The sequence below is a fragment of the Bombina bombina genome, chromosome 5 (assembly GCF_027579735.1).
Source record: "Bombina bombina isolate aBomBom1 chromosome 5, aBomBom1.pri, whole genome shotgun sequence".
In the NCBI taxonomy this organism is placed as follows: Eukaryota; Metazoa; Chordata; class Amphibia; order Anura; family Bombinatoridae; genus Bombina; species Bombina bombina.
In genome coordinates, this window is record NC_069503.1 from 417,837,095 (window position 1) to 417,845,336 (window position 8,242).

The following is an 8,242-nucleotide window of genomic DNA, read 5'->3' on the forward strand; positions in this document are numbered from 1 at the left end:
GTTAGATAAAGCACAAACCAGGCCTGGGTTTATTAGTTACTCCTTTTTAGTTTAATTAAGGGTTTTGGGATTTGTTTTTGACATGTGCAGGTTTACCAAATAAACCACTTGTTATTTATGCAATTTGAGTGCTGCCTTGTCATTCTTTTTCACAGCAAGTATTTTGTAGCTGTGACTACTCTTTTATTTATCTAGTTACTAAAGTTATTAACCCCTAAATCTAAGTCTAACCCTAACCCTAGTACTGGTTTGGCTATCTGCTATATGTGGATGGGTGTCTTTTGGTAAGTATGTTTTTTATTTCTTAAGACACCTCAGCTATGGTTGGGCACTTTATGCATTTATATAAAGTTCTAAATATATTTATTGTTCTTATATTTGCCATCAGTCAGGTTCATGAATTTCCTTCTGCAGACTGTCAGTTTCATATTTGGGGAATATAAACATTTTTTTTTATAGAAATTTATTTCTTACCTGGGGTTTAGTCTTTTTTTTCAATTGACTATTTATTGCAAATTGCTGGTATAAGGCCCACGCGTGCGTCAAATGCTAAACTTTATTGCGTCATTTTTGGCGTGAAAAATACGTCTATGACGCAACTTCGTCATTTCCGGCGTCATACTTGACACCGAGACCTTTCACACGGTTGCGTCATTAGTGACGCGAGTGTGTCATTTCCGGTTATTTTTGGAGCCAAAAAAGTTTTAGTTACATTGTGCGTCATACTTGGCGCCAAACTTTTTCATTATTTCAATACCCCATGAATGTTTGCCTCTTGCTTTTTTCTATATCAGAGGGCTATGCTATTTGCATTTTTTCCCATTCCTGAAACTGTCATATAAGGAAATAGATAATTTTGCTTTATCTGTTGTTTTTTCTCTTACATTGTGCAAGATGTCTCAATCTGATCCTGTCTCAGAAGTTTCTGCTGGAACATTGCTGCCTGACATCGGTTCTACCAAAGCTAAGTGCATTTGTTGTAAAATTGTAGAAATTATTTCGCCGAATGTCATTTGTAATAGTTGTCATGATAAACTTTTACATGCAGATAGTGTATCCATCAGTAATAGTACATTGCCAGTTGCAGTTCCTTCAACTTCTAATGTGCATGATATACCTGTAAATTTTAAAGAATTTGTTTGTGATTCTATCCTGAAGGCTTTGTCTGCATTTCCACCTTCTAATAAACGTAAAAGGTCTTTTAAAACTTCTCATTTAGCTGATGAAATTTCAAATGACAAACAACATAATAATTTATCCTCTTCTGATGAGGATCTATCTGATACAGAAGATCCTTCCTCAGACATTGACACTGACAAATCTACTTATTTATTTAAAATAGAGTATATGCGTTCTTTATTAAAAGAAGTGTTAATTACTTTGGATATTGAGCTAACCAGTCCTCTTGATGTTCAGTCTAATAAATGTTTAAATGCTGTTTTTAAACCTCCTGTGGTTTGTCCAGGGTTTTTTTTCTATTCCTGAGGCTATTTCTGATATGATTTCTAAGAAATGGAATAAGCCAGGTACTTCTTTTATTCCTTCTTCAAGGTTTAAAAATTGTATCCTTTACCAGCAAAATCTATAGAGTTTTGGGAAAAGATCCCCAAAGTTGATTGGGCTATTTCTACTCTTGCGAAACGTACCACTATTCCTATGGAAGATAGTACTTCCTTTAAGGATCCTTTAGAGAGGAAGCTTGAATCTTATCTAAGGAAGGCATATTTATATTCAGGTCATCTTCTCAGACCTGCAATTTCTTTGGCTGATGTTGCGGCTGCATCAACTTTCTGGTTGGAGAATTTAGCGCAACAAGAATTGGATTCTGACATATCTAGCATTAGTCGCTTACTGCAACATGCTAATCATTTTATTTGTGATGCCATTTTTGATATTATCAAAATTGATGTTAGATCCATGTCTTTAGCTGTATTAGCAAGAAGAGCTTTGTGGCTTACATCTTGGAATGCTGATATGACATCTAAATCTAGATTACTATCTCTCTCTTTCCAAGGTAATAATTTATTTGGTTCCGTTGGATTCTATTATTTCAACTATCACTGGGGGAAAGGGAGTTTTTCTGCCTCATGATAAAAAACCTAAGGGTAAATCTAAGGCTTCTAACCGTTTTCGTTCCTTTCGTCAGAATAAGGAACAAAAACTCAATCATCCCCCCAAGGAATCTGCTTCCAATTGGAAGCCTTCCTCAAATTGGAATAAATCCAAGCCATTTAGGAAACCAAAGTCAGCCCCTAAGTCCGCATGAAGGTGCGGCCCTCATTCCAGCTCAGCTGGTAGGGGGCAAATTAAGGTTTTTCAAGGATATTTGGATAAAATCTGTCCAAAATCATTGGATTCAGAGCATTGTCTCCCAAGGGTATTGAATAGGATTCAGAGTAAGACCTCCTGTGAGAAGATTTTTTCTCTCACGTATCCCTGTCAATCCAGTAAAAGCTCAGGCTTTCCTGAAGTGTGTTTCAGATCTGGAGTCTTCAGGGGTAATCATGCCAGTTCCTCCTCAGGAACAAGGTTTGGGGTTTTATTCAAACCTATTCATTATACCAAAGAAAGAAAATTTATTCAGACCAGTTCTGGATCTGAAAATTTTGAATCGTTATGTAAGAGTACCAACTTTCAAGATGGTGACTATAAGGACTATTCTGCCTTTTGTTCAGCAAGGACATTATATGTCCACAATAGACTTGCAGGATACATACCTTCATATTCCAATTCATCCAGAACACTATCAGTTTCTGAGATTCTCTTTTCTAGACAAGCATTACCAATTTGTTGCTCTTCCATTTGGCCTAGCAACAGCTCCAAGAATCTTTTCAAAGGTTCTGGGTGCCCTACTATCTGTAATCAGAGAACAGGGTATTGCGGTGTTTCCTTATTTGGACGATATCTTGGTACTAGCTTAGTCTTTACGTTCTGCAGAATCTCACACAAATCAACTAGTGTTGTTTCTTTGGAAACATGGTTGGAGGATCAATATACCAAAATGTTTCTTGATTCCTCAGACAAGGGTCACCTTTTTAGGCTTCCAGATAGATTCAGTGTCCATGACTCTGTCTCTAACAGACAAGAGACGTTTAAAATTGGTTGCAGCCTGCCGGCACCTTCAGTCTCAGTTATTCCCTTCAGTGGCTATGTGCATGGAAGTTTTAGGTCTCATGACTGCAGCATTGGACACGATCCCCTTTGCTCGTTTTCACATGAGACCTCTACAGCTTTGTATGCTGAATCAATGGTGCAAGGATTATACAAAGATATCAAAATTAAAGGGACACTCAGGTTAAATTAAATTTTCCTGATTCAGATACAGCATGTAATTTTAAACAACTTTCCAAATAACTTCCATTAAAACAAATGTGCACAGTCTTTTATATTTACAATTTTTGAGTAACCAGATCCTATTGAGCATGTGCAAGAATTCACAGACTATACGTATATGTATTTGTGATTGGCTAATTGCTATCACATGGTACAAGGGGTGTGGAAATATACATAACTTTGAAATTTGTTATAAAAAAATCTACTACTCATTTGAAGTTCAGACTAAGTGCTATTGTATTGTCTTGTTATCTTGCATTTGTTGATTATGCAAATCTAATGTGTTGACTGGTCCTTTAATATCCTTGAATCCCAATGTACGACACTCTCTGACATGGTGGATAGATCACCATCGTTTAGTTCAAGGGGCTTCTTTTGTTCGACCAACCTGGACTGTGATCACAACAGATGCGAGTCTTTCAGGTTGGGGAGCTGTTTGGGGATCTCTGACAGCACAAGGGGTTTAGAAATCTCAAGAGGCGAGATTACCAATAAATATTTTAGAGCTCTTCAGTTTTGGCCTCTGCTAAAGAGAGAACCGTTCATTTGTTTTCAGACAGACCATATCCCATCAGTGGCTTATGTCAATCATCAGGGTGGGACTTACAGTCCTCAAGCTATGAAAGAAGTATCTCGGATACTTGTTTGGGCGGAATCCAGCTCCTGTCTAATCTCTGCAGTGCATATGCCAGGTGTAGACAATTGGGAGGTGGATTATATCAGCCGCCAGACTTTACATCCAGGGGAGTGGTCTCTCCATCCAGATGTGTTTTCTCAGATTGTTCAGATGTGGGGTCTTCCAGAGATAGATCTCATGGCCTCTCATCTAAACAAGAAACTTCCCAGATACCTGTCCAGGTCCAGGGATGTTCAGGCGGAAGCAGTGGATGCGCTGACACTTCCTTGGTGTTATCATCCTGCTTACATTTTCCCGCCTCTAGTTCTCCTTCCAAGAGTGATCTCCAAAATCATCATGGAACAGTCATTTGTGTTGCTGGTGGCTCCAGCATGGCCACACAGGTTTTGGTATGCAGATCTGGTTCGGATGTCCAGTTGCCCGCCTTGGCCACTTCCGTTAAGGTCAGACCTACTATCTCAAGGTCCGTTTTTCCATCAGGATCTCAAATCATTAAATTTGAAGGTATGGAAATTGAACGCTTAGTACTAAGTCATAGAGGTTTCTCTGATTAATACTATGTTACAAGCTTGTAAATCTGTCTCTAGAAAGATTTATTATAGAGTTTGGAAGACTTACATTTCATGGTGTTCTTCTCATAAATTCTCCTGGCATTCTTTTAGAATTCCTAGAATTTTACAGTTTCTTCAGGATTGTTTGGATAAGGGTTTGTCTGCAAGTTCCTTGAAAGGACAAATCTCCGCTCTTTCTGTTTTATTTCACAGAAAGATTGCTATACTTCCTGATATACACTGTTTTGTACAGGCTTTAGTTCGTATTAAGCCTGTTATTAAATCAATTTATCCTCCTTGGAGTCTTAATTTGGTTCTGAAGGCTTTACAGGCTCCTCCATTTGAACCTATGCATTCTTTGGACATTAAACTACTTTCTCGGAAAGTGTTGTTTCTTTCGGCCCTCTCTTCTGCTAGAAGAGTTTCTGAGTTATCTGCTCTTTCTTGTGAGTCTCCTTTTCTGATTTTTCATCAGGATAAGGCAGTTTTGCGGACTTCTTTTTAATTTTTACCTTAGGTTGTGAATTCTAACAACATTAGTAGAGAAATTGTTGTCCCTTCCCTGTGTCCTAATCCTAAGAATTCTTTGGAAAGATCCTTACATTCTTTGGATGTGGTAAGAGCTTTGAAATATTATGTGGAAGCTACTAAAGATTTCAGGAAGACTTCCAGTCTATTTGTTTTATTTTCTGGTCCTAGGAAAGGTCAGAAGGCTTCTGCTATTTCCTTGGCTTCTTGATTCATCAAGCTTATTTTGAGTTGGGTCAGGCCCCGCCTCAGAGAATTACGGCTCTGTCTACTAGATCAGTCTCCACATCGTGGGCTTTTAAGATTAAGCTTCAGTTGATCAGATTTGTAAAGCAGCAACTTGGTCCTCTTTGCATACATTTACTAAATTCTACCGTTTTGATGTATTTGCTTCTTCAGAAGCAGTTTTTGGTAGAAAAGTTCTTCAGGCAGCTGTTTCAGTTTGATTCTTCTTCTTTTGATTTATGTTTTTTTCTTTCAAAAATGAAAATAAACTTATTTTTTTTGGGTTGTGGATCATTTTTTTCAGCGGAATATGGCTGTTTTTATTTTTATTCCCTCCCTCTCTAGTGACTCTTGAGTGGAGATCCACATCTTGGGTATTGATATCCCATATGTGACTAGCTCATGGACTCTTGCCAATTACATGAAAGAAAACATAATTTATGTAAGAACTTACCTGATAAATTAATTTCTTTCATATTGGCAAGAGTCCATGAGGCCCACCCTTTTTATGGTGGTTATGATTTTTTGTATAAAGCACAATTATTTCCAAATTTCCTTTGTTGATGCTTTCTACTCCTTTCTTTATCACCCCACTGCTTGGCTATTCATTAAACTGGATTGTGGGTGTGATGAGGGGTGTATTTATAGGCATTTTGAGGTTTGGGAAACTTTGCCCCTCCTGGTAGGATTGTATATCCCATATGTCACTAGCTCATGGACTCTTGCCAATATGAAAGAAATTAATTTATCAGGTAAGTTCTTACATAAATTATGTTTTTACAGGCAAGTTTGTATTTATTTTAACTAGGTAGAATAGTTACTAAATAGTTATTAACTATTTAATAACTACCTAGCTAAAATAAATACAAAGTTACCTGTAAAATAAAACCTAACCTAAGTCACAATTACACCTACCACTACGCTATAATTAAATTAACTCCCTAAATTAAATACAATTCAATACAATTATCTAAAGTACAAAAACCCCCCACTAAATTACAGAAAATAATAAACAAATTACAGGATTTTTAAACTAATTACACCTAATCTAATCCCCCAAAATAAAAAAGCCCTACCCTACACTAAATTACAAATGGCCCTTAAAAGGGCCTTTTGCGGGGCATTGCCCCAAAGTAATCAGCTCTTTTACCTGTAAAAGAAATTACAAATCCCCCCCAACATTAAAACCCACCACCAACACAACCAACCCTACTCTAAAACCCACCCAATACCCCCTTAAAAAACCTAACAATCAGCCAATAGAATGCCAGCTCAATCCTATTGGCTGAACGGGTCCATCTTCAAGACATCCGACGCGGAGCATCCTCTTCATCCGACGGCTAAGACTGAATGAAGGTTCCTTTAAATGATGTCATCCAAGATGGCGTCCCTTCAATTCTGATTGGCCATTCTATCAGCCAATTGGAATTAAGGTAGAAAAAATCCTATTGGCTGATACAATCAGCCAATAGGATTGAACTTCAATCCTATTGGCTGATGCAAACAGCCAATAGGATTTAGATGGCATTCTATTGGCTGTTCCAATCAGCCAATAGAATGCAAGCTCAATCCTATTGGCTGATTGCATCAGCCAATAGGATTTTTTCTACCTTAATTACGATTGGCTGATAGAATTCTATCAGCCAATCGGAATTGATGGGACGTCATCTTGGATGACATCATTTAAAGGAACCTTCATTCAGTCTTAGTCGTTGGATGAAGAAGATGCTCCACGTTGGATGTCTTGAAGATGGACCTGCTCCGCGCCAGATGGATGAAGATAGAAGATGCCATCTGGATGAAGACTTCTGCCCGTCTGGAGGACCACTTTGCCTAGCTTGGATGAAGACTTCTCCCGGCTTCGTTGAGGACTTCAGCCCGGTTGGATGAAGACTTCTCCCAGTAAGGTGATCTTCAAGGGGTTAGTGTTAGTTTTTTTAAGGGGGTATTGGTTGGGTTTTAGAGTAGGGTTGGTTATGTGGGTGTTGGGTTTTAATGTTGGGGGGAGATTTGTAATTTTTTTTAGAGGTAAAAGAGCTGATTACTTTGGGGCAATGTCCCGCAAAAGGCCCGTTTAAGGGCTATTTTTAATTTAGTGTAGGGTAGGGCTTTTTTTTATTTTGGGGGGGCTTTTTTATTTTGTTAGGGGGATTAGATTAGGTGTAATTAGTTTAAAAATCTTATAATTTGTTAATTATTTTCTGTAATTTAGTGTTTGTTTTTTTGTACTTTAGATAATTTTCTTTAATTGTATTTAATTGTATTCAATTTAGGGAAATACTTTAATTATAGTGTAGTGTTAGGTGTAATTGTAACTTAGGTTAGGTTTTATTTTACAGGTAACTTTGTATTTATTTTAGCTAGGTAGTTATTAAATAGCTAATAACTATTTAATAACTATTCTACCTAGTTAAAATAAATACAAACTTGCCTGTAAAATAAAAATAAACCCTAAGCTAGCTACAATGTAACTATTAGTTATACTGTAGCTAGCTTAGGGTTTATTTTATAGGTAAGTATTTCATTTTAAATAGGAATAATTTAGTTAATGATAGGAATTTTTATTTAGATTTCTTTTAATTATATTTAAGTTAGGGGGTGTTAGGGATAGGGTTAGACTTAGGTTTAGGGGTTAATAAATGTAGGTAGGTGGCGGCGATGTTAGGGCCGGCAAATTAGGGGTTAATAATATTTAACTAATGTTTGCGAGGCAGTGCAGCAGTTTAGGGGTTAATATGTTTATTATAGTGGCGGTGACGTTGGGGGCAGCAGATTAGGGGTTAATAAATGTAGGTAGATGGTGGCGACATTGGGGGCAGCAGAGTAGGGGTTAATAAATATAATGTAGGGTTTGGCGATGTTGGGGGCAGCAGATCAGCGGTTCATAAGTAGTATAATGTAGGTGGCGGCGGTGTCCGGAGCGGCAGATTAGGGGTTAATAATTATAATGTTGGTGTCGGCGATGTCG